This window comes from Daphnia pulex, chromosome 9 (genome assembly GCF_021134715.1).
Source record: "Daphnia pulex isolate KAP4 chromosome 9, ASM2113471v1".
Taxonomy (NCBI): Eukaryota; Metazoa; Arthropoda; class Branchiopoda; order Diplostraca; family Daphniidae; genus Daphnia; species Daphnia pulex.
This window is the reverse complement of record NC_060025.1, coordinates 4,480,234-4,505,207: the sequence shown is the minus strand read 5'-3', so window position 1 is coordinate 4,505,207 and position 24,974 is coordinate 4,480,234. Positions and strand designations below refer to the sequence as shown.

The 24,974-nt window shown below is 39.8% G+C and overlaps 21 non-coding genes across 21 annotated transcripts; 13 read left to right on the top strand and 8 right to left on the bottom strand.

Moving 5' to 3' along the window:
- Nucleotides 1-2,221: 2,221 nt before the first annotated feature.
- Nucleotides 2,222-2,294, bottom strand: Trnat-cgu. Its single transcript has one exon. It is a non-coding gene; the product is annotated as a tRNA-Thr (tRNA).
- Nucleotides 2,295-2,804: 510 nt separating this feature from the next.
- Nucleotides 2,805-2,886, top strand: Trnas-gcu. The gene has a single exon. It is a non-coding gene; the product is annotated as a tRNA-Ser (tRNA).
- A 119-nt stretch (nucleotides 2,887-3,005) lies between these two features.
- Trnaq-cug lies at nucleotides 3,006-3,077 on the top strand. Its single transcript has one exon. It is a non-coding gene; the product is annotated as a tRNA-Gln (tRNA).
- Nucleotides 3,078-3,537: 460 nt separating this feature from the next.
- Nucleotides 3,538-3,610, bottom strand: Trnam-cau. The gene has a single exon. It is a non-coding gene; the product is annotated as a tRNA-Met (tRNA).
- Nucleotides 3,611-4,128: 518 nt separating this feature from the next.
- Trnas-gcu lies at nucleotides 4,129-4,210 on the top strand. The gene has a single exon. It is a non-coding gene; the product is annotated as a tRNA-Ser (tRNA).
- A 119-nt stretch (nucleotides 4,211-4,329) lies between these two features.
- Trnaq-cug lies at nucleotides 4,330-4,401 on the top strand. Its single transcript has one exon. It is a non-coding gene; the product is annotated as a tRNA-Gln (tRNA).
- A 460-nt stretch (nucleotides 4,402-4,861) lies between these two features.
- On the bottom strand, nucleotides 4,862-4,934 carry Trnam-cau. Its single transcript has one exon. It is a non-coding gene; the product is annotated as a tRNA-Met (tRNA).
- A 518-nt stretch (nucleotides 4,935-5,452) lies between these two features.
- On the top strand, nucleotides 5,453-5,534 carry Trnas-gcu. Its single transcript has one exon. It is a non-coding gene; the product is annotated as a tRNA-Ser (tRNA).
- A 119-nt stretch (nucleotides 5,535-5,653) lies between these two features.
- Trnaq-cug lies at nucleotides 5,654-5,725 on the top strand. The gene has a single exon. It is a non-coding gene; the product is annotated as a tRNA-Gln (tRNA).
- A 460-nt stretch (nucleotides 5,726-6,185) lies between these two features.
- On the bottom strand, nucleotides 6,186-6,258 carry Trnam-cau. Its single transcript has one exon. It is a non-coding gene; the product is annotated as a tRNA-Met (tRNA).
- A 518-nt stretch (nucleotides 6,259-6,776) lies between these two features.
- Nucleotides 6,777-6,858, top strand: Trnas-gcu. Its single transcript has one exon. It is a non-coding gene; the product is annotated as a tRNA-Ser (tRNA).
- A 119-nt stretch (nucleotides 6,859-6,977) lies between these two features.
- Nucleotides 6,978-7,049, top strand: Trnaq-cug. Its single transcript has one exon. It is a non-coding gene; the product is annotated as a tRNA-Gln (tRNA).
- A 460-nt stretch (nucleotides 7,050-7,509) lies between these two features.
- Trnam-cau lies at nucleotides 7,510-7,582 on the bottom strand. Its single transcript has one exon. It is a non-coding gene; the product is annotated as a tRNA-Met (tRNA).
- Nucleotides 7,583-7,899: 317 nt separating this feature from the next.
- Nucleotides 7,900-7,972, top strand: Trnak-uuu. Its single transcript has one exon. It is a non-coding gene; the product is annotated as a tRNA-Lys (tRNA).
- Nucleotides 7,973-8,100: 128 nt separating this feature from the next.
- Nucleotides 8,101-8,182, top strand: Trnas-gcu. The gene has a single exon. It is a non-coding gene; the product is annotated as a tRNA-Ser (tRNA).
- A 118-nt stretch (nucleotides 8,183-8,300) lies between these two features.
- Nucleotides 8,301-8,372, top strand: Trnaq-cug. Its single transcript has one exon. It is a non-coding gene; the product is annotated as a tRNA-Gln (tRNA).
- Nucleotides 8,373-8,832: 460 nt separating this feature from the next.
- On the bottom strand, nucleotides 8,833-8,905 carry Trnam-cau. The gene has a single exon. It is a non-coding gene; the product is annotated as a tRNA-Met (tRNA).
- Nucleotides 8,906-8,969: 64 nt separating this feature from the next.
- Nucleotides 8,970-9,042, bottom strand: Trnah-aug. The gene has a single exon. It is a non-coding gene; the product is annotated as a tRNA-His (tRNA).
- A 671-nt stretch (nucleotides 9,043-9,713) lies between these two features.
- On the bottom strand, nucleotides 9,714-9,786 carry Trnam-cau. The gene has a single exon. It is a non-coding gene; the product is annotated as a tRNA-Met (tRNA).
- Nucleotides 9,787-9,952: 166 nt separating this feature from the next.
- On the top strand, nucleotides 9,953-10,025 carry Trnak-uuu. Its single transcript has one exon. It is a non-coding gene; the product is annotated as a tRNA-Lys (tRNA).
- A 129-nt stretch (nucleotides 10,026-10,154) lies between these two features.
- Trnas-gcu lies at nucleotides 10,155-10,236 on the top strand. Its single transcript has one exon. It is a non-coding gene; the product is annotated as a tRNA-Ser (tRNA).
- The last annotated feature ends 14,738 nt before the right edge of the window (nucleotides 10,237-24,974 follow it).

The window sequence follows — 24,974 nt, the reverse complement described above, 5'->3', positions numbered from 1 at the left end:
ATTTGATTGCTATTTCGGCCGTCTTCGTTTCCATGGGAAATGGTTTTTTTAATGGGAAATTCGATAATATCCTCAACTGATTCTTCCTCTCCCCCTACAGCGATACTATGCTTTCCCAGTTCACTTATAACGTTATCGAAATTAATATACGGTGTGTAAGTTATCGGGTTATGAATGGCCTCGATAGTCGAATTATTAAACGCTACTGGCGTAGGCAAAACTGTGGGGGGAAGATTGCGTATTAATCCACCAATACGATTAAGAATGTCAAAAAGAGTATCTTCTTCTTCAACAGCTGATTGACAATCGATGCCGTTGGCAGTCGTGATTAAATTGTGATTAGTTACTGAAATCTCCGCGTTATTTTGAATAAAAATTGTCTTATTTTCAGTATTTTTAACAGGCAAACTTGAAATTTCGTTTACAGTTAGATCTTCTGGTATTTCAATAATAGTATCGGTTGTGCCAGAAGATTTTTTAATTATACTAATTTGCCCCACACTAGTATGGTTAGACTGAACGGTCCCTGGTGATTCAATTACTGAAGGAACAGAAATAATCGGCTCAATTTCTTTTGGAGAAATGGAACGGTCAAACGCAAGCTTTTTAATCGGAGAAATAGTCGCTTCAACTTTAGATTTTTTCGGTGACGGGGAAAAAAACTAACGAATTTTTCCGCAAAAGATTTTGAAGTTCCCTTATTTACGTTTCGTTTAAACAAATATTCAGGATCGGGAATACTTTTTAGTTGGACATAATTCTTATTTGATCGAGTAGGTCTATTAATAACACGAGTGTCTATTGTTTGGCGCTTCTGAACGGTAGATGCGAGCGGAGTGGAAGTAATTGGGACAGAAAGAGGAAGTTTAGTTGGGAGAATCGGTACAGTTTTATCAGTAGAAATATCGTTTGAATCTTCCAAGTTTTTACGAAAAATACTTTTAGTCTTAGGCCTAGCACCGTACGATGACATTGTAAGTGAGTTCGAAAATCGCTGCCACCAGATGTAAAGGTCGACACAACGGAATCATTGTGTCACCAATACGAAGAACTTAAATACTATGAGGCGACTTTACTCACAATGTCAAAGTGAAGTGTCTAAGAACGACGGGAATAATTAAGGCTAAACAATGTATTGATAACGGACAGATCATACAATAAGGTGAACTAATAATATTAAATAGTGAGACGATAAATAAGTGAGACAATACTACTTGCATGGAGAAAATGTGGTAGCGGGCTGAGCGGTTAGGCTTGTCGAGAAACGGCAAGTTTCGAGGTACAGTTGGAAATGGCACTTAGCTTAAATAACAGGCACAAAGCACAAGGGAAAAATATAACTAATACAATACCAAAAGGAGAGTGCGACTGGAACACAATGGTAGTGTGAATGCCGTGGGAGAATGCAGTACAGAATAACATTTACATACAGTTTTTATACTAATTCTGGCTGCACGGTTAGCATAGGCCTAGAGAGGAAGTATAGGGAGCAGACTTGTTTAGGCCTATAGAGGATAGTATAGGGAAACGTGAGCAGACACGTTAAGACATGGCAAGAGCGGAGACGGACGAAAAGGGAGTTTGTTATTGAAAAGCGTTGAAGGAAAAAGGAAAATATATTTATATAGGGTCATAAAAGATAAAAGTACGCCTAAAGTTAATATAGCGAAAAGGGAAAGGGAATAGTAAAAAGGGAAAGGGATGGGGCGAGTTGGCGGCAGAGATGGGGCGAGTTGGCGGCAGATTCAAATGGTAGCAGCCTCCTCTGGTATGAGATGGAGAATAGCGGAAGCGACATCTAGTAGTCGACGTTAGAGTTTGTCTTGTAGAAAGGGAAAGTAACAAGGGAAAGGGGTGGGGCAAGTTGGCGGCAAAGATGGGGCGAGTTGGTGGCAGATTCAAATGGTAGCAGCCTCCTCTGGTATGAGATGAAGTATAGCGAAAGCGACATCTAGTAGTCGACGTTAGAGATTGTCTTGTAGAAAGGGAAAGTAACAGAAAACGGGAGTCGACCGAGCGTTCTGTTACACTATATCTTGCAAACAGCCTACAATTAGATAACAACACTTTCGTAGTGTCGAGCACAACCCCATCGAAGTAAAAACCATAATCGACGTAAACACCACAACCCTTTCTATCCTTTTCAAAACGAAGCACAGTTTAGTATTTTGCTCCGTCTAAAGTTGAACTTGAATTTTTACAAGAGATAAAATGACATAAATGCCCCGAGTGAGGTTCGAACTCACGACCTCGAGATTACGATACTCGCGCGCTGCCTACTGCGCTATCGAGCCATTAAACGCTATAACAAAATGCAACCGACTGTCTTCCTTGAAACGCAAGTAAATCGAGCTTGCCAGGAGTCGAACCTGGAATCTCCTGATCCGTAGTCAGGCGCGTTATCCATTGCGCCAAAAAACCCACGTTAAACTACGAACATTACTAAATTTAAGAAATAACTATTTTTTTTGGACAGAAAGTGATCAGGTTTGAATCATGTCTTTACTAGTGAAGTCATGTTTTTAAGCCTTTAACATGAATTGGATTTATTATTACTGTTCATACGATTTTCAGTGAATTGTTGATAAGGAGAATAAAACAGCGCGGTTAGCTGAGACGGTAGAGCGCGGGACTTTTAATCCTGAGGTCGAGGGTTCAAGTCCCTCATCGGGCGTGAAACGTAGGTTGTGTACTAGATATGTGGTGATGTTCGATACGGTATAAATATCCTGTAATTGGATCGTGCAGATAAACTGAGATAATCTGACTTTACATGAAAAACGTTAACAAGGAAAAAAAATGCCGACGAGGTGACCGAGCGGTTAAGGTGATGGACTGCTAATCCATTGTGCATTGCACGCATGGGTTCGAATCCCATCCTCGTCGAAAGGAGTAGTTAGGGATATTGGCAACTATAACCCATTCCAATTGCTATGCAGTAATCAGGGGTTTCGGCATATCAATGTAGAAACTTAGTGTTCAAGCCACGGTAGGACATTTATCATGGTTCTATGGTGTAATGGTTAGCACTTCAGACTCTGACTCTGACAATCTGAGTTCAAATCTCAGTAGGACCTATTTTAACAGATGGCGAGATCGTTGCAAGAAAGGCCAGTTAAGACTTTTTCCCACAGTGCAACCCTTTCTTTTAGAGTTTATGCATTGCGTTGCTGATGGATTAGGGTACTTGGTTATGATGAGTTTTTCTACAACAGTACATTATTACGCCAGGCTGTTGGAGGGTGCTGTACATGTTCGTTGCAAATCGTTATTTCTTCAAGTCATCGCCATTGCCACTTCAAAGTATGTCTGTTTGCATCCATCCCCAAATACATCCGAAGGACACTATATCTTGCAAACAGCCTACAATTAGATAACAACACTTTCGTAGTGGCGAGCACAACCCCATCGAAGTAAAAACCATAATCGACGTAAACTCCACAACCCTTTCTATCCTTTTCAAAACCAAGCACAGTTTAGTATTTTGCTCCGTCTAAATTTGGACTTGAATTTTTACAAGAGGTAAAATGACATAAATGCCCCGATTGAGGTTCGAACTCACGACCTCGAGATTATGAGACTCGCGCGCTGTCTACTGCGCTATCGAGGCAACCACTGTCATTGAACGCTATAACAAAATGGAACCAAGTGTCTTCCTTGAAACGCAAGTAAATCGAGCTTTCCAGGAGTCGAACCTGGAATCTCCTGATCCGTAGTCAGGCGCGTTATCCATTGTGCCAAAAAACCCACGTTAAACTACGAACATTACTAAATTTAAGAAATAACTATTTGTTTTGGACAGAAAGTGATCAGGTTTGAATCATGTCTTTACTAGTGAAGTCATGTTTTTAAGCCTTCAACATGAATTGGATTTATTATTACTGTTCATACGATTTTCAATGAATTGTTGATAAGGAGATTAAAACAGCCCGGTTAGCTCAGACGGTAGAGCGCGGGACTTTTAATCCTGAGGTCGAGGGTTCAAGTACCTCATCGGGCGTGAAACGTAGGTTGTGTACTAGATATGTGGTGATGTTCGATACGGTATAATTATCCTGTAATTGGATGGTGCAAATAAACTGAGATAATCTGACTTTACATGAAAAACGTTAACAAGGAAACAATGCCGACGAGGTGACCGAGCGGTTAAGGTGATGGACTGCTAATCCATTGTGCATTGCACGCATGGGTTCGAATCCCATCCTCGTCGAAAGGAGTAGTTAGGGATATTGGCAACTGTAACGCACTCCAATTGCTATGCAGTAATCAGGGGTTTCGGCATATCAATGTAGAAACTTAGTGTTCAAGCCACGGTATGATATCCACCAAGGTTTTATGGTGTAATGGTTAGCACTTCAGACTCTGACTCTGACAATCTGAGTTAAAATCTCAGTAGGACCTATTTTAACAGATGGCGAGATCGTTGCAAGAAAGGCCAGTCAAGACTTTTTCCCACAGTGCAACCCTTTCATTTAGAGTTTATGCATTGCGTTGCTGATGGATTAGGGTACTTGGTTATGATGAGTTTTTCTACAACAGTACATTATTACGCCAGGCTGTCGGAGGGTGCTGTACATGTTCGTTGCAAATCGTTATTTCTTCAAGTCATCGCCATTGCCACTTCAAAGTATGTCTGTTTGCATCCATCCCCAAATACATCCGAAGGACACTATATCTTGCAAACAGCCTACAATTAGATAACAACACTTTCGTACTGGCGAGCACAACCCCATCGAAGTAAAAACCATAATCGACGTAAACACCACAACCCTTTCTATCCTTTTCAAAACGAAGCACAGTTTAGTATTTTGCTCTGTCTAAATTTGGACTTGAATTTTTACAAGAGGTAAAATGACATAAATGCCCCGAGTGAGGTTCGAACTCACGACCTCGAGATTATGAGACTCGCGCGCTGCCTACTGCGCTATCGAGGCGACCACTGTCATTGAACGCTATAACAAAATGGAACCAAGTGTCTTTCTTGAAACGCAAGTAAATCGAGCTTGCCAGGAGTCGAACCTGGAATCTCCTGATCCGTAGTAAGGCGCGTTATCCATTGCGCCAAAAAACCCACGTTAAACTACGAACATTACTAAATTTTAGAAATAACTATTTGTTTTGGACAGAAAGTGATCAGGTTTGAATCATGTCTTTACTAGTGAAGTCATGTTTTTAAGCCTTTAACATGAATTGGATTTATTATTACTGTTCATACGATTTTCAGTGAATTGTTGATAAGGAGAATAAAACAGCCCGGTTAGCTCAGACGTTAGAGCGCGGGACTTTTAATCCTGAGGTCGAGGGTTCAAGTCCCTCATCGGGCGTGAAACGTAGGTTGTGTACTAGATATGTGGTGATGTTCAGTACGGTATAATTATCCTGTAATTGTATGGTGCAAATAAACTGAGATAATCTGACTTTACATGAAAAACGTTAACATGGAAACAATGCCGACGAGGTGACCGAGCGGTTAAGGTGATGGACTGCTAATCCATTGTGCATTGCACGCATGGGTTCGAATCCCATCCTCGTCGAAAGGAGTAGTTAGGGATATTGGCAACTGTAACGCACTCCAATTGCTATGCAGTAATCAGAGGTTTTGGCATATCAATGAAGAAACTTAGTTTTCAAGCCACGGTAGGACATTTATCATGGTTCTATGGTGTAATGGTTAGCACTTCAGACTCTGACTCTGACGCTCTGAGTTCAAATCTCAGTAGGACTTATTTTAACAGATGGCGAGATCGTTGCAAGAAAGGCCAGTCAAGACTTTTTCCCACAGTGCAACCCTTTCTTTTAGAGTTTATGCATTGCGTTGCTGATGGATTAGGGTACTTGGTTATGATGAGTTTTTCTACAACAGTACATTATTACGCCAGGCTGTCGGAGGGTGCTGTACATGTTCGTTGCAAATCGTTATTTCTTCAAGTCATCGCCATTGCCACTTCAAAGTATGTCTGTTTGCATCCATCCCCAAATACATCCGAAGGACACTATATCTTGCAAACAGCCTACAATTAGATAACAACACTTTCGTACTGGCGAGCACAACCCCATCGAAGTAAAAACCATAATCGACGTAAACACCACAACCCTTTCTATCCTTTTCAAAACGAAGCACAGTTTAGTATTTTGCTCTGTCTAAATTTGGACTTGAATTTTTACAAGAGGTAAAATGACATAAATGCCCCGAGTGAGGTTCGAACTCACGACCTCGAGATTATGAGACTCGCGCGCTGCCTACTGCGCTATCGAGGCGACCACTGTCATTGAACGCTATAACAAAATGGAACCAAGTGTCTTTCTTGAAACGCAAGTAAATCGAGCTTGCCAGGAGTCGAACCTGGAATCTCTTGATCCGTAGTGAGGCGCGTTATCCATTGCGCCAAAAAACCCACGTTAAACTACGAACATTACTAAATTTTAGAAATAACTATTTGTTTTGGACAGAAAGTGATCAGGTTTGAATCATGTCTTTACTAGTGAAGTCATGTTTTTAAGCCTTTAACATGAATTGGATTTATTATTACTGTTCATACGATTTTCAGTGAATTGTTGATAAGGAGAATAAAACAGCCCGGTTAGCTCAGACGTTAGAGCGCGGGACTTTTAATCCTGAGGTCGAGGGTTCAAGTCCCTCATCGGGCGTGAAACGTAGGTTGTGTACTAGATATGTGGTGATGTTCAGTACGGTATAATTATCCTGTAATTGGTTGGTGCAAATAAACTGAGATAATCTGACTTTACATGAAAAACGTTAACATGGAAACAATGCCGACGAGGTGACCGAGCGGTTAAGGTGATGGACTGCTAATCCATTGTGCATTGCACGCATGGGTTCGAATCCCATCCTCGTCGAAAGGAGTAGTTAGGGATATTGGCAACTGTAACGCACTCCAATTGCTATGCAGTAATCAGAGGTTTTGGCATATCAATGAAGAAACTTAGTTTTCAAGCCACGGTAGGACATTTATCATGGTTCTATGGTGTAATGGTTAGCACTTCAGACTCTGACTCTGACGCTCTGAGTTCAAATCTCAGTAGGACTTATTTTAACAGATGGCGAGATCGTTGCAAGAAAGGCCAGTCAAGACTTTTTCCCACAGTGCAACCCTTTCTTTTAGAGTTTATGCATTGCGTTGCTGATGGATTAGGGTACTTGGTTATGATGAGTTTTTCTACAACAGTACATTATTACGCCAGGCTGTCGGAGGGTGCTGTACATGTTCGTTGCAAATCGTTATTTCTTCAAGTCATCGCCATTGCCACTTCAAAGTATGTCTGTTTGCATCCATCCCCAAATACATCCGAAGGACACTATATCTTGCAAACAGCCTACAATTAGATAACAACACTTTCGTACTGGCGAGCACAACCCCATCGAAGTAAAAACCATAATCGACGTAAACACCACAACCCTTTCTATCCTTTTCAAAACGAAGCACAGTTTAGTATTTTGCTCCGTCTAAATTTGGACTTGAATTTTTACAAGAGGTAAAATGACATAAATGCCCCGAGTGAGGTTCGAACTCACGACCTCGAGATTATGAGACTCGCGCGCTGCCTACTGCGCTATCGAGGCCACCAATGTTATGGAACGCTATAACAAAATGGAACCAAGTGTCTTCCTTGAAACGCAAGTAAATCGAGCTTGCCAGGAGTCGAACCTGGAATCTCCTGATCCGTAGTCAGGCGCGTTATCCATTGCGCCAAAAAACCCACGTTAAACTACGAACATTACTAAATTTAAGAAATAACTATTTGTTTTGGACAGAAAGTGATCAGGTTTGAATCATGTCTTTACTAGTGAAGTCATGTTTTTAAGCCTTCAACATGAATTGGATTTATTATTACTGTTCATACGATTTTCAGTGAATTGTTGATAAGGAGATTACAATAGCCCGGTTAGCTCAGACGGTAGAGCGCGGGACTTTTAATCCTGAGGTCGAGGGTTCAAGTCCCTCATCGGGCGTGAAACGTAGGTTGTGTACTAGATATGTGGTGATGTTCGATACGGTATAATTATCCTGTAATTCGATGGTGCAAATAAACTGACATAATCTGACTTTACATGAAAAACGTTAACAAGGAAACAATGCCGACGAGGTGACCGAGCGGTTAAGGTGATGGACTGCTAATCCATTGTGCATTGCACGCATGGGTTCGAATCCCATCCTCGTCGAAAGGAGTAGTTAGGGATATTGGCAACTGTAACGCACTCCAATTGCTATGCAGTAATCAGGGTTTCGGCATATCAATGTAGAAACTTAGTGTTCAAGCCACGGTAGGACATTTATCATGGTTCTATGGTGTAATGGTTAGCACTTCAGACTCTGACTCTGACAATCTGAGTTCAAATCTCAGTAGGACCTATTTTAACAGATGGCGAGATCGTTGCAAGAAAGGCCAGTCAAGACTTTTTCCCACAGTGCAACCCTTTCATTTAGAGTTTATGCATTGCGTTGCTGATGGATTAGGGTACTTGGTTATGATGAGTTTTTCTACAACAGTACATTATTACGCCAGGCTGTCGGAGGGTGCTGTACATGTTCGTTGCAAATCGTTATTTCTTCAAGTCATCGCCATTGCCACTTCAAAGTATGTCTGTTTGCATCCATCCCCAAATACATCCGAAGGACACTATATCTTGCAAACAGCCTACAATTAGATAACAACACTTTCGTACTGGCGAGCACAACCCCATCGAAGTAAAAACCATAATCGACGTAAACACCACAACCCTTTCTATCCTTTTCAAAACGAAACACAGTTTAGTATTTTGCTCCGTCTAAATTTGGACTTGAAATTTTACAAGAGGTAAAATGACATAAATGCCCCGAGTGAGGTTCGAACTCACGACCTCGAGATTATGAGACTCGCGCGCTGCATACTGCGTTATCGAGGCGACCGCTGTCATTGAACGCTATAACAAAATGGAACCAAGTGTCTTCCTTGAAACGCAAGTAAATCGAGCTTGCCAGGAGTCGAACCTGGAATCTCTTGATCCATAGTCAGGCGCGTTATCCATTGCGCCACAAACCCACGTTAAACTACGAACATTACTAAATTTAAGAAATAACTATTTGTTTTGGACAGAAAGTGATCAGGTTTGAATCATATCTTTACTAGTGAAGTCATGTTTTTAAGCCTTCAACATGAATTGGATTTATTATTACTGTTCATACGATTTTCAGTGAATTGTTGATAAAAGTTCGAATTACATAATTAATATAAACCGCAAGTAAAATGTACCATATATGAAAATGTTACCCATTAATCGGGGAACACGATCGATGAAAAATAAATTGGCTGTAAGACACCAATAATTAAAAAATTAATTTAAACTAAAGGTACCCCGATTCCTTATGGGAATTTACACAGGGAAAAATTAATGAAATCTAAAATGGCCGATTACGGCGTTGCCAGATTGGAAAATCCCGACTTTCCGCATTGTGAAAAAGGTCTATTGCCACTTCAAAGTATGTCTGTTTGCATCCATCCCCAAATACATCCGAAGGACACTATATCTTGCAAACAGCCTACAATTAGATAACAACACTTTCGTAGTGGCGAGCACAACCCCATCGACGTAAAAACCATAATCGACGTAAACACCACAACCCTTTCTATCCTTTTCAAAACGAAGCACAGTTTAGTATTTTGCTCCGTCTAAAGTTGGACTTGAATTTTTACAAGAGGTAAAATGACATGAATGCCCCGAGTGAGGTTCGAACTCACGACCTCGAGATTATGAGACTCGCGCGCTGCCTACTGCGCTATCGAGGCGACCACTGTTATTCAACGCTATAACCAAATGGAACCAAGTGTCTTCCTTGAAACGCAAGTAAGTCGAGCTTGCCAGGAGTCGAACCTGGAATCTCCTGATCCGTAGTCAGGCGCGTTATCCATTGCGCCACAAACCCACGTGAATAACACCCAGGAGAATAAAACAGCCCGGTTAGCTCAGACGGTAGAGCGCAGGACTTTTAATCCTGAGGTCGAGGGTTCAAGTCCCTCATCGGGCGTGAAACGTAGGTTGTGTACTAGATATGTGGTGATGTTCGATACGGTATAATTATCCTGTAATTGGATGGTGCAGATAAACTGAGATAATCTGACTTTACATGAAAAACGTTAACAAGGAAAAAAATGCCGACGAGGTGACCGAGCGGTTAAGGTGATGGACTGCTAATCCATTGTGCATTGCACGCATGGGTTCGAATCCCATCCTCGTCGAAAGGAGTATTTAGGCTATCGAAGGAAGCAAGAAGAAACTCCTGTGGCCACATATCGCAGATCTTCCGGTTGAAGAAGTCGGAAGAGAAATCAATTTATTAATCGGTATGGACTATGCCCATCTACTGGTAATTCAAGAATACCGATGCGGAAAAGACGGGGAGCCCATTTCTTCATGCACCCGACTCGGATGGAATATTTGAGGTGTAACAAACACACAAGTCAGGCAGAGTTCCGTCCGGAATTATCAAATCGTCAGTCATGTCACTCCAGCCACCAATCCGAACGAGTTCAGCGGATCCCGATAAAGACTAAACGCTGGAACAAGTGAAAGAAAATTTCAGCAAGTTGGAGTCGAACTGTATTCCCGATTTCCCGTAAGGTAAGACAAATTACATTTCTTACTTCGCATGCTTAATTAGGCAAGTGACGTGACAAAGTGGAGGATAACTGGGAGAAGTTACCCGAAGGGTTACTGGTCAAAGTTTCGTTTGCAGTATGGTTTACATGGGCACCCTCAGTTCTCGTAACACTACACAGATGGCTTTTTGCAGTTATCGTAACACTACATAGATGGATGCACTAGTTTTTGGCAATTATTGATTGTAATCAACAATTTTATTGCATTTCAATGGCAGTAATCGGTAGCTTACAATTTTTTACATCTATTCTGAAAATTTGGCTGCAATCGATTCAGGCATTTGATCAAACGGAGTTCTGGTTACTTTTTGACAGAATTTCAATAGCTGTTACAGCAGACGATAATACAGAGACATGTGACAGGGATATAAACGTAACGTGACAATCGACTACTATTGTATGATAGAATAGAAGTCACTGTATGTTATCACCGAACGCTATCAATCTCCAGTAACAGAAGTGCTGATAGGTAGTTACTTAAATTTAATTTTAACAAGATCCGGTGTGACGTGGGGTGGCGGGGCGAAGCCTCCGCCGCACCAAAGTCACGCCTTACCCTTACGCCGCGCCATATCATATTAGGTTTTTTTGGAATTTAATTTTTATTTAATGTTTGGATATAAACATGCGGAAATATTCTTTTAATCTCTTTCTCGATTTATGCTTATTACAATCTTCCGGAAACTAAGGGCATACATTTTTTTTAAATGTTATTAATTCATCTTAATAATAGGCCTACCTTTATAACAGAATATTTTTATTATTCTATAACTATTCTATAGCTCTGTCTTTATAAAACTATACCAATACTACTATACCAACTAGAATACCCTTAACATTCCCTTCGGGTACCTTACGGCGTACGTACGCTGCCTACAGTTTTTATGTATAGTCGAGTAGTCTTGCCGTTCGCACAAACAATTGAGCTGTGCGGGCGCACCCCTGGGAGGTGTGGCGCTCAACGTTTTACACTCACACACGCACGCCACTCCATTTTTGGTGGACGACGTGACCTTCATTCAAATCACCCTTTTCGTGTTCCTCCTTTAGACCCTTAGGGCAAAAGAGGGTTGTAGGCAGCACGGTTGAGAGGGGGAGAGGCTTGGTTGCACTGATTGGCTGATACGTTTAAGCGGAAGATTGAGCGTTCACGGCTCAAACTGTAGCGTTTTTTTCGGATTTTTGACATCAGTTTTTGGGCAAACCAGACCTTTAAAAAAAACTAATTGTTCAGCATGAAAGATTTTGCCCCCCTCTACAGAGATCTCGCCCCGTTTTTTTTAACCCTTATTAGCAGAGATATTGGCAATTGAAAATCTTGAAAATTTTTCGTCATTTTCTGAAGATTTTCGCCATTGACGGACGTCATTTCGCCACTCCATCTAAGGGCCGATTTAGAAAAAAGCAAGGGAGATCTATTCTTCTGGCAATTAATTTTTTTAAGAACTCCAACTTCCCTTGCTTTTTTCAAAATAAGCTTTTTTGATTATTATTATCATGACTTAAGTCATGATTTTGACGTAAGTCAGTCGGTGACGTTCCTAACACTGAGATTATACACGATAGAAATTATTATACCATACTTGCGCGGACATTTCTGCACATGTCTTCATCTGTCTTTCTAAAATCTACCATAGGAAAATATATTCTAATTTGATAACTATTGTCAATAGCATCAAATTCGAGCGATTACGCAAAACAGGTGTTGCTTCTCATAGAGTTTGAGCTAAGTGGTGCACATATACTACTAACGCCACTGGCATGGAATAAGTTAGATAGTGTCTTCTAGAGATGAAAAAGAGATCCATAATAAGCTATTTGCTTTTTTAACCAAATATGGAGAGACTAATGCTATCCGGGCAAATAAAATTGGTGGAAAGCAATCATGTAATCTTATCGTACACGGAAAGTAGTTTTTAAATGTTACATTAAAATTTATTTTTTCTGTTCTTTCGGTGATAACGTTTTCACAAGGGTAAAACATCGAAATCAAGATACACACTAGCGCAATTGGGCTCGCTAACATCTTGAATACCTTATTAAAAACCAAACATTCTTCCGGCTTGTACACTGGGAATGGAATTTCAAGCCTTCTGGCCAATGAATAATGATTCTTGATAATCTTGCGTTTCCACCCACATATTGCGCAACTATTTTTCAAGAAAAAGTACAAAACTTTGCGCAACAAGAACACTCAAATGTTGTCCATTCCACAGATTTTGATCGCAACAGTCATACGTTTTATTATGTATTTCGCGTTTTTTTTTCAACTTGTTTTTTGTTGTTGTAGGGTATTACTGCTCGTCGTTCGGATTCAGAAAAAAAATGTTGAATCCTCATTTTCCATAAATTAACTGCTGGTCATCCCTTGGACTTCTAAACGAAGGAATTTTTCCTATGTTGGACTTATATGTACTAGTGTTTAAAAAAAAACTTTTGCCAGCTTGCTACTACATCACCAACTAGTAAGAAAACAAGATTGTTTCATGACTCACGATTAATCTAATCATCAATTTTAAAAACTTTTTACCAGTGATTCCATTGATGGCAGCAGTGAAAACAATAGATGCAAGATAAACCAGGTGACGCTCTTATTAGCGAACTTAGTTATCAAGGAACTAGAAAATACATAAATCGTTCTTTTAATACTGCAAGCCACAAACTGTTACGAGACATGCTTGTTCATTGGAATATTTCTAATGATATAATGACGGACCATTTTTTTCGAACACAAGTCTTTTATACGTTATACGAATATTGAATAATTTTCTGTTTCATTCTTAATGAAATTAGTATTACTTGTTATTGGTATCATTGATTTTAAAGCTGGCCGTTCAAAAATTGTATGCTTGATTTCCAAACAAATAATAGTATGATTTGAATTTCCCAACAAATGCAAAATTGAGAGGTAGCATTTGAGATTTGGTGAAAGTTTTCTTTCAGATTAGAACTAAGCTGCATTCCCCCAAAAATGACTTTGCTTCTAAGGTTATTACCCAGATAGGAATTGTTGTCCCAAGGTGGGACCAAAGCCGTGCGGCTGGTGCGGTGGGCACAGGGGAATCTTGCAGGGCACAGGTCCCATTGCGAGCCCTTATTTGAATACGTTACTCATTTTTCATCTTGTCGGATACGTCATTTTTTACTCCCTCTCGTATAAGTCTCTGATGCGTTCCGTTTTTATTTTTTGGCTCCTTCTCGACACTTAGAAAATTTCGGAGAAACTGTCTTTATCTTTTCGCGGCAAAGTTTGATTCTAAAATCTTATTATTACCTTTATCTTCAAAATTGTAGACATGAATTCGTGGCTCATTTGTATAGTGCTGGCTTCTTACCACGACGATCTAGGTTCGATCCCCGGTTCAGGTTCCATATTTCTTCAACAATGCTGTTAGCGTGCAGTTGATTTAAGTAGTGTGCCCGATAACCCTTTGTATACTTTGGCAAATAAACTTTTCGTCCGGATATCCGGATCAGCGTTCGTGAAAAAATGTCGGGAAGGCAAACACTCATAAGAAAAAGAAGAGGAAAGAAAAAAGGAACGAAATTCAGAGTCCAGAAAAAGATTTATCCCTGAGGTATATTTATATACGAAGGTCCTTAACAATATAGGGTGTGGGGTATAGGGGGTAGGGTAGTAGTAGCTAATAGTGAAATTCAGAGGGTTTAATGTCCATTTAGTTATCCTTAATGCGTTTCTTCCCTGAATGACCAATCGTCACCAAATTTTGTACATAATTCTCTCAAAATTTGATACATTGCGTAACGGGGTTTTCATTTGTTTTTATTACTGTTTTAGAAATTTAATTTGCGTATTTGTTACCTAGCTGGTTGCCGAATCCTTACATCCTTCCTTACATTCCAGTTAGTGAATTCGCTTTTTTTGCGTAACCTTCCAACTGTCAGTGCATGCTCAGCAGTGTAAACAAAAAGAAAAAAAAAGTTTGGATCTTCCCTAGCAAGACAAGTTCTCTGCTATGGGAGTGGAGAGTATTATTATTTGATTTGGTTTTTATGTTCGATTTCGATTTCATCTTTATTCTTCTTTTTACTTTGTATTTTCCCACTCTTATTTTTTTAACCCTTTTTGTTTTATTATTACCTCTTTTTGTTTACTATTTTTTATCTTGATTTTAATAAATTTGGTTGTCCAAGTAAAATTTCTATGCCTCCTTTTTTAACAGTTAGTCATCAACCAAGAAGTTGAGGAACATTTTAAAAATGTTAGATTATCTTCATTTTGAAGCTCTGGGTCATCTCTCCCTTCTTCCTCTGTCCTCTCCTCGGTCATCAAGATCTTCTTGCGGTCGTGAAGAGTTACCACCGATCTTCCACTTCAACTTCCACCTCCGTAAGCTTATTAAGAGGAATTTTTCAAAAATTACAAACTTAGTTTTCCTTTCCGACTTGATCGAGATTTGAACCGAACCGGAAGGGAAAAAATGGGTATCATGGTAGCTCGCTATCTATTAGCCAAGACTCATGTAATGCAACATGTGACCGCATGATATAATTGTATTGTTACTATAGTAATAAGTGTTACTTTAACTTAATCTAAACATGAAGTGCGACGTGGGGTTGCGGGGCGAAGCCTCCGCCACACCTAAGTCGCACCACTCATAATATTGACAGAATATTAGTCAATTAGTTAATAAGAATCAAATCGTTTAAGAGAATAAAGGGAAACAGAATTTTCCAAACATAATAGTATGTATACTATTTACTTTCTACTATTTAACATTGATTTTCTGGCTCTTTAACGTTTAAAAAAATTCCCGAAGGACATTACCGAAGGAATCTTGTTATTAATGACTTCTTGAGATCCTTTTTCTGTCCCAAGTACGTCTAAAGTCCATCCAATGGGACGGGATAAGGACCAATATGAGATCTCGGCGAAGCGGACATTGGCCATACGTAAAAGACGTCCTAGGAATGTAAACTTGGGAATCTGCTATATGCCAAGTACATCTCAGACGTCCCAAAGTGACGTATTTTGGACGTATATGGGACTGCACTGTGCTATCTGGGTAAGCAGATTTTTTATTTTCACTTTATTCCTGCAATTGCAAACATTTCAGGTTATCATGAGGGTTTTAGTGGTAGTGAAATAGTCTAATTTTTTTCTATAATTTTTTAAATACTTTGAAAGAATTGAAGCATGCCATTTTGAAGCTTTTGGAAGTGCAGAATGTAATTCCAACCTCAACATGATCAAACAAGCTGCAGCCACTCATTTAACAAAGCAGCATAACATATTAGAGATATCCGAAACAAAATTCTTTTATCGTCTCATTTACAAGATTTGTTATGCAGTTTAAAAAAATAGTGGAAAAAACTGCTTAGATGAGATTCAGCCTAGGTCCAAGGTCTTTCTATAGGTATATCACTCCACGAAACAACGCTGGGGCTCTTTTAATTATAGCTTCTGGAATTTTGTCAAAAAGCCAGACAAAATTTCCACATTTTTCCAAAAATAAAAAATAAATCAGACATTCTATAATTTTTTCTATTTTAAAATTTAAGTGTTATTCAAATATAATACTAAAGAAAACTTAGAAACAAGAAAATTTACCAGGGTTGGACACGATCACGCTTTTTTGTTGTTGCGCTCCAATCCCAGGGATTCTCTCCCTAAATTAATACCACTGCGATACCCGATCAAATCTCTGGGTATGTTTTACGATGGAATCCCAAGAAACGCTCCGATCAAAATTTACGCTTAATATTTTGAAGAAAATCAACTTTTTTGCTAAATGCTAATGTTCAACGCATAGAAAAAAATGGAAATCAGAATCTTACATGCTTAATACTTTAACACATTTTTTTAGAAAAATTACTATAGTGTAACAGAACGCTCGGTCGACTCCCGTTTTCTGTTACTTTCCCTTTCTACAAGACAATCTCTAACGTCGACTACTAGATGTCGCTTCCGCTATACTTCATCTCATACCAGAGGAGGCTGCTACCATTTGAATCTGCCGCCAACTCGCCCCATCCTTGCCGCCAACTTGCCCCACCCCTTTCCCTTGTTACTTTCCCTTTCTACAAGACAATCTCTAACGTCGACTACTAGATGTCGCTTCCGCTATTCTCCATCTCATACCAGAGGAGGCTGCTGCCATTTGAATCTGCCGCCAACTCGCCCCATCTCTGCCGCCAACTCGCCCCATCCCTTTCCCTTTTTACTATCCCCTTTCCCTTTTCGCTATATTAACTTTAGGCGTACTTTTATCTTTTATGACACTATATAAATATATTTTCCTTTTTCCTTCAACGCTTTTCAATAACAAACTCCCTTTTCGTCCGTCTCCGCTCTTGCCATGTCTTAACGTGTCTGCTCACGTTTCCCTATACTATCCTCTCTAGGCCTAAACATGTCTGCTCCCTATACTTCCTCTCTAGGCCTATGCTAACCGTGCAGCCAGAATTAGTATAAAAACTGTATGTAAATGTTATTCTGGACTGCATTCTCCCACGGCATTCACACTACCATTGTGTTCCAGTCGCACTCTCCTTTTTGGTATTGTATTTAGCTATATTTTTCCCTTGTGCTCAGTGCCTGTTATTTAAGCTAAGTGCCATTTCCAACTGTACCTCGAAACTTGCCGTTTCTCGACAAGCCTAACCGCTCAGCCCGCTACCACATTTTCTCCATACAAGTAGTATTGTCTCACCTATTTATCGTCTCACTATTTAATATTATTAGTTCACCTTATTGTATGATCTGTCCGTTATCAATACATCGTTTAGCCTTAATTATTCCCGTTGGTCTTAGACACTTCACTTTGACATTGTGAGTAAAGTCGCCTCATAGTATTTAAGTTCTTCGTATTGGTGACACAATGATTCCGTTGTGTCGACCTTTACATCTGGTGGCAGCGATTTTCGAACTCACTTACAATGTCATCGTACGGTGCTAGGCCTAAGACTAAAAGTATTTTTCGTAAAAACTTGGAAGATTTAAATGATATTTCTACTGATAAAACTGTACCGATTCTTCCAACTAAACTTCCTCTTTCTGTCCCAATTACGTCCACTCCGCTCGCATCTACCGCTCAGAAGCGCCAAACAATAGACACTCGTGTTATTAATAGACCTACTCGATCAAATAAGAATTATGTCCAACTAAAAAGTATTCCCGATCCTGAATATTTGTTTAAACGAAACGTAAATAAGGGAATTTCAAAATCTTTTGCGGAAAAATTCGTTAGTTTTTTTTCCCCGTCGCCGAAAAAATCTAAAGTTGAACCGACTATTTCTCCGATTAAAAAGCTTGCGTTTGACCGTTCCATTTCTCCAAAAGAAATTGAGCCGATTATTTCTGTTCCTTCGGTAATTGAATCACCAGGGACCGTTCAGTCTAACCGTACTAGTGTGGGGCAAACTAGTATAATTAAAAAATCTTCTGGCACAACCGATACTATTATTGAAATACCAGAAGATCTAACTGTAAACGAAATTTCAAATTTGCCTGTTAAAAATACTGAAAATAAGACAATTTTTATTCAAAATAACGCGGAGATTTCAGTAACTAATCACAATTTAATCACGACTGCCAACGGCATCGATTGTCAATCAGCTGTTGAAGAAGAAGATACTCTTTTTGACATTCTTAATCGTATTGGTGGATTAATACGCAATCTTCCCCCCACAGTTTTGCCTACGCCGGTAGCGTTTAATAATTCGACTATCGAGGCCATTCATAACCCGATAACTTACACACCGTATATTCATTTCGATAACGTTATAAGTGAACTGGGAAAGCATAGTATCGCTGTAGGGGGAGAGGAAGAATCAGTTGAGGATATTATCGAATTTCCCATTAAACAAACCATTTCCCATGGAAACGAAGACGGTCGAAATACAATCAATTCGCAGCAAATACGAGTATTTGGTGACCAACGAACTGAAAAAGCCCCGCCCAAATTACAAGACGAGCTCAGAGATAATAAAGTCAATTACGGTTATCTTGAAGAAGGGGCCAGTAGTAACAGATATTTCCCCACTTCGGGAATTTTTCAAAACAGCTATCAGGAATCCGTTCGACCGATTTTCCCATTTCCCTCTTCCTCTTCCGGTTTTCCAAATCCTTCCGAGATTAATCCGTTTAAACGACAAGCCGACGGGGACTTGGACTCAAGCGTTAGAAACGACAGCCCTTTTAGCTGTATATGCGAATTGTGCAGTGAACGAGCTAATAACGATAATAGAATTCATCAACGCGACTTGGGAATTCCTACAGGAAGTGAGAATATTCAAAACCAAATTAGAAACGATCAGTCTTGTTTGGGTCCCGAATCAGCAGGGAATTTTCTCTCTTTACCACCCACTCAAACGCCTATCGTCGATATTGAGTTGTCAACACCACGCAGCGAAAAGAAAGTTAATTTTTCGTTACAACCTGACAATCAGCACAATAAATCTGAGCGATTGCCGTATTTTCCCGTCGTTTCTGGGAGCGAATTTATTGCGCCTTTTCAGCCTAATTATCCAAGATCAGGAGTGCATTCTTCCGACATCGACACTCCCAATTATCTATCAGGCACTTGCGCGACAAACGAAGTTAATCAAAAATCCCCAGACGAAGATACAGTATCAGAGAAAGTATTTAATTTCTGCAGCAATATCGGCAGATTTGACTCGTTCGCTGCACGAACAGAAAGCAGAAATCCAAATACAGATAGAGACTTTGTTGAGCGAAATTCCAACGCCGAGCAATCAAATAGACCAACAGAGCCCAGTAAAACTAGTATCACAAATACAAGTTACGGGGGGAAAGAAAGAATCGATAAAGGGAAATATAATAAGGAGAAAATGGCTGCCGATTCCACTCGCCCAAAACCCAGCTTTTTCGAGCAACATCGAACAGTCGATGAACCTCCCCGTAGGGCTAGAAAGGAAGGAGACTATGAAAGAAGAAGCGACGAAAGAAATCCCAGCGGATGGGCAGGTAGAGGAAGTAACGATTATAGACCAAGAGAGTCTGACACACAATCATCAGATACCGACGAATCAACCTTCTTCGTTGAATATCAGCCATCTCGTGACACTCTTAAAAGCCTCAAACCAAAAGGCAATAATAATTCTTCTTCAATAAGAAGCCCTTCTCCCAAAAAAGCTAGTAGTCCCAATAGACCAAGCCAAAATTTTTCGGATACTCATAAAGGAAGAGGAGCTATGACCATGTTGAACCAGATTCAAAATTATACTGGAAGTCCAGCTGTTCGTTTTGATCGCTGGATTAAATTATTTGAAAACGTAGTCGCAATGTCAAATTGGAATAACGCAGATATAGTCAATATGCTATCGACTAAAATGTCAGGAGAAGCATACGACCTATTACAGAATATAATGGAAAGTGGCAACACAGAATATAGTAGTATCAAATCCCTTTTCCAAGAAAACTTTCATGGCGACGAAGATTCCGACTATTATCAGACTAAATTCGATGAAATACAAAGAAAGCCTAAAGAAAATATTTTAAACTACGCGTTTCGTTTAAAAACAATATATCAGCGCGCTTATCCTTCAAACAAACTTGAGTCAGCGGAAGAAAAAGCGACTCAGCTACGTTTTCTCCGTCAGAAATTTTTGCAAGGCCTAGAGCATGAGCTACAACATATTGTACGCTACAAAAAAGTCTCTTCTTTTGAGGAACTTGTAGCAGTAACTCAGAAATATGCGAAAAGAGTACAGTTAGACCAGCACAGCAAAGACCAAAAAGTATTTGTCAATGCAGTAGCAGCTAACGATCAGAAAGATTCTCTCATAGTTCAGGCAATAGAAAAACAAAACGAAACAATTTGTGCCATTGCAACCAGTCTTAAAATGGGAAATAAGCCTGCTGAGGCGAATGTATATAATAATTCGGCCCAAAATTCAAATTTTGATAATCGATTGGACCGATTAACGGAATCGATCATTGACCTTCGAGGCCTAATGCAAGCAAACATGGAAACAAATATTTCTCTTAATCGGAATAGCGTTGGGCAATCTAATCAGCAAAATCATCAAAGCTCCGCCCCCAGAAATAATTTTAATAAGCAACGGCCAAACACTAGATTTCAACAACCCGTCGGGAGGGAAACATATCTTTTTGACAGTCAGCCTTCCCATTATCCAAATCCAAATTTTCCACCGTTAGACTTTTCCCTCCAACCCCCCGTTCCGCAATTTCCGCAGCCTCTCCGCACTTTCCCTCAGGCTATTCAGCAGCCAACCCAGCAAACGAATCAACGGTTTCAGCAACCGCCCCGTCCTTTTCAGTCCCCCCAACCAACGTTTCAGCAACCAATTCGCCCACAGCAAAGTGGAATGAAATGTACAAACTGCGGGTTGACAAATCATAACATAGAAACATGCTACCGTAATCAACGGCAGGCCTTGGATGCAAACGTTTGCTTTTATTGTAAGAATACTGGCCACAGGGCTAATGGATGTCCGAATAGACCAAATATTATTCGACCGGCGCCGCCTGGGTTTTTACAGACTCAGGGAAACGCGTAAGGGCCGACTGTAATAGGGCAGTCGAAATTAGGCCACAATTTCCCTCAAAACCTAGACTAATGGCACAAGTTACCGCTTTCAGCAAAAATTCAGCACCCCGTATTTCTATGAAAATTTTTAATTATCCGTTTAAAGCCTTGTTTGACACGGGCGCAGCAAGAAGTCTGCTCCACATAAATGTATTCAATAAAATTGTTTCGGACCAAATTAATTGCTCTGAATCAGGTGCGATGTCGCCCCAACAATTAATTTGCTCCGAATCTGATGTCGATTTGTTCGATATCAATAATAAGCCCTTATTAACAAAAGGGGTTATTACTTTACCAATCGTATATGGTAATCATGTATTAAATCAGGAATTTATCGTCACGAACGGTATTTCTGAGTTATGTGTAATCGGTCAAGATGCCGCCATTAATCACGAATTTGTGTTCGATGGCCGCTCAAAGACAATATTTTTAGCCCGCGATAAATCAGAGGATCATTTGATTGTTAATCAAGGGGCGTGTGTATCTGTTGAAAAAGAAATATCCGAGACATTAATGACCTCGGTCGGAAATGTTAGGATAGCCCCCCTCACCTCTCAGGTGGTGGAGGCTGAGATTCAAGGGCAATCCGATGTGATAGCCCCCCTCTCAATCTTTTTATTCTCTCCGAATGCACAGTTGCCGGAGGGAATTTGTATCCAAAGTTTCGTTAATAATGTTAGTATAGACGGGAAATACCTCATAGAGCTGGAAAATAAAAATAATCAATCGATTCTATTGCCAAGGAAATTTATTCTTGGAACTATTGAGTTTTCTTGTCTAATGGTGGGGAAAGTCTCCACCAGCTGGCAATCAGCTGATGCCGAGCAAGAGAATGATATGAAAATTAAAGAATCAAAGACTGATCCAGATGTAGATGCTGAATTTAAAGAACCTATTGCTGAATTATTGCGCGATTTTCCGAAACTTTTTGCGACGGAAAATTCTGAACTTGGTAGTACTGGGTTGATAAAACATTCAATTGACACCCAAGGGAAAGGGCCTATTCGACTTCGTCCCTATCGGACGGGGAGGAAACAGAAGGAGGAGCTAGAGAGACAAATTAAAGAAATGATGGCTACGAATGTTATTCAACACTCCACCTCTCCGTGGGCGGCGCCAGTTATTTTAGTTGAAAAGAAAAGTGGAGAACTTAGATTTTGCATAGATTATCGTAAATTAAATAGCTTAACAAAAAAAGATTCTTTTCCTCTTCCGCGCATCGACAGTACGTTGGATAGACTTTATGGGAAAAAATTTTTCACTACACTTGACCTTGCCTCAGGGTATTGGCAGATTGAGTTAGATGACCCGTCGAAAGAAAAAACTGCTTTTATCGTAGAAAACAACCTATATGAATTTATTAGAATGCCTTTCGGGCTTTGTAATGCGCCAGCCACCTTTCAAAGAGTAATGAATTATATTCTGAGAGACGTCTCGGGAATTAAAGCTTTAGTCTATTTGGATGACGTCATTATTTATTCCGATACGTTCGAAAGCCATATTGAAGATATTAGAGAAGTTTTTACATTAATACAAAATGCGAGATTAAAATTAAAATTAAAGAAATGTCAATTTATAAAAAAATCTGTTAAATATTTGGGTCACATTATTTCACGAGATGGAATAGGCCCAGATCCAGAAAAAATAGAAAAGATAGCTAATTATAAAACGCCGGTATCAGCTGACGAAGTACGATCGTTTTTAGGGCTTGCTGGTTATTATAGGCGCTTTATTCCAAATTTTGGCACAATAGCGCAACCTTTAACGGCAAAAACACATAAAGATGCGTTAAAAAATCCTTTTATTTGGGAGGATATTGACCAAAAGGCGTTTGACACGCTGCGTACCTGTCTCGTCACGCCTCCCGTTTTGGCATATCCTGATTTCAACCTTGAATTTTTATTATTTACTGATGCATGCGATTATGGAATCGGCTCAGTTCTTTCACAAATACAAGATGGTGTTGAGAAACCGATCGCTTACGCTAGTAGACAGCTAAAGCCGTCGGAGAAAAAATATGCTACAGTAGAAAAAGAAGCTTTAGCCGTCGTATTTTCCATTAAACATTTTCGTCACTACCTGCTCGACAAACCTTTTACCGTCATTAGTGACCATCGACCCTTGCAGTGGCTAGAAAATCAAAAAGACAATAATGGGAGATTGGGAAGATGGGCTATTTTGCTTGCGGGCACTAACTACAAAATAAAGTATAGGCCTGGCCGTATTCACCAAAATGCGGATTGCCTTTCACGCCTTCGCGTTTCTCATGTTCGAATAGAAAATTCAGAAATTGATATTTGGGCTGGCCAAGCAGCTGACCCTCTTTGTCAAGCAATAAATAATTATCTTGAGAATGGATTTCTCTCAGAAAAAGACGACAAGAAACGGCCTATATGGGCAAAAGAAATTGAGCTATATTTTGTAAAGAATCGCATACTCTATCGGATCGATGAGCCGACGGAAAAAAGTAGGCGAAACATTCCTTGCCAACAGGTCGTTCTTCCCCTCATTCTTAGGCCTACTATTTTAAAAGAAATGCATGATAGCCCACTTTCAGGAGGTCATCTAGCATTTTTACGCACTTATTTAAAAATTAAAACTAGTTATTATTGGCCGACAATTTTGCCTGATATAAAAGAATATTGTAGAACTTGCGAAACGTGTATAGCCAACTCTAAATCTAAGCTGCGAGCTTATCTTTTTCCTCATGAGCTAGCTAAAGCTCCATTTCAGATAATTGGTATAGACTTTTTAGGCCCAATTTCCCCCATCTCGCCAAACGACAATAACTGTATATGTGTAATGACTGATTATTTTACTAAATTCGTGACGGCAGTCGCCTTGCCTGATCAAACGGCTCGCACAACTGCGGAATGTATATATAAAAATATTGTTTTAATGCACGGACCGCCTCTGGCGCTTGTATCCGATCGAGGCCCAAATTTCACTTCTAAATTAATGAAATATTTTTGTCAAAAGTTAAATATTGAACAACGTTTTACTACATCTTATAACCCAGCTAGTAATGGGGAAACCGAGCGTTTTAATCGTACTATGACGACAATGTTACGAAAAGAATTAGTTGACGGGCAGCATGAAAATTGGGAGGATGTGTTGGGTGAAGTATGCTTTGCATATCGTTCATCAATACATTCTTCTACAAATGAGAGCCCGTATTACATGTGTTTCGGTCGCGATGTCAACTTTCCCATTAATAAAATTTTAGGGGCGGTCCCAGACCCAGTCCCCTCGTCTAATTACGTCGATTCCCTTTTGGAAAGACTCCGCTATAGTTTTCAAAGGGCGCATGAATATAATGTAAAAGCGCGGGAACGACAAAGAGAGCAGTACAATAAGCGGGCTTTACTTCATAATTACAAACCGGGCGATAGAGTTTTACTAGATATAAGGGAAGTAAAAAAAGGCGATAATAAAAAATTTACTTCCAAGTTTAAGGGCCCTTACAGAGTTATCAAAGTAAATAATAATCATACAGTCGAAATAGCTGATAGTTCATTTCAAATTAAACTTGTGCATAGCAATAGACTTAAACCTTTGTTCGAAACGATGTTATGGACTGATGAACCCATGCCTGACATGGAGTCAACAGTCGAACCGAGAGAACGTTTTCGTAAACAAATAGCCACTCAGACTGATTGGGATTCCCATGATGAATCTGATATTGAAAGTATTGAGGAAAATAACTCTGTTGATCCAGTAGAGACTGAACCTGCTCTTGATTTCAATCCCCCTGTAATTAATATACCTAGTAATGATATTTCA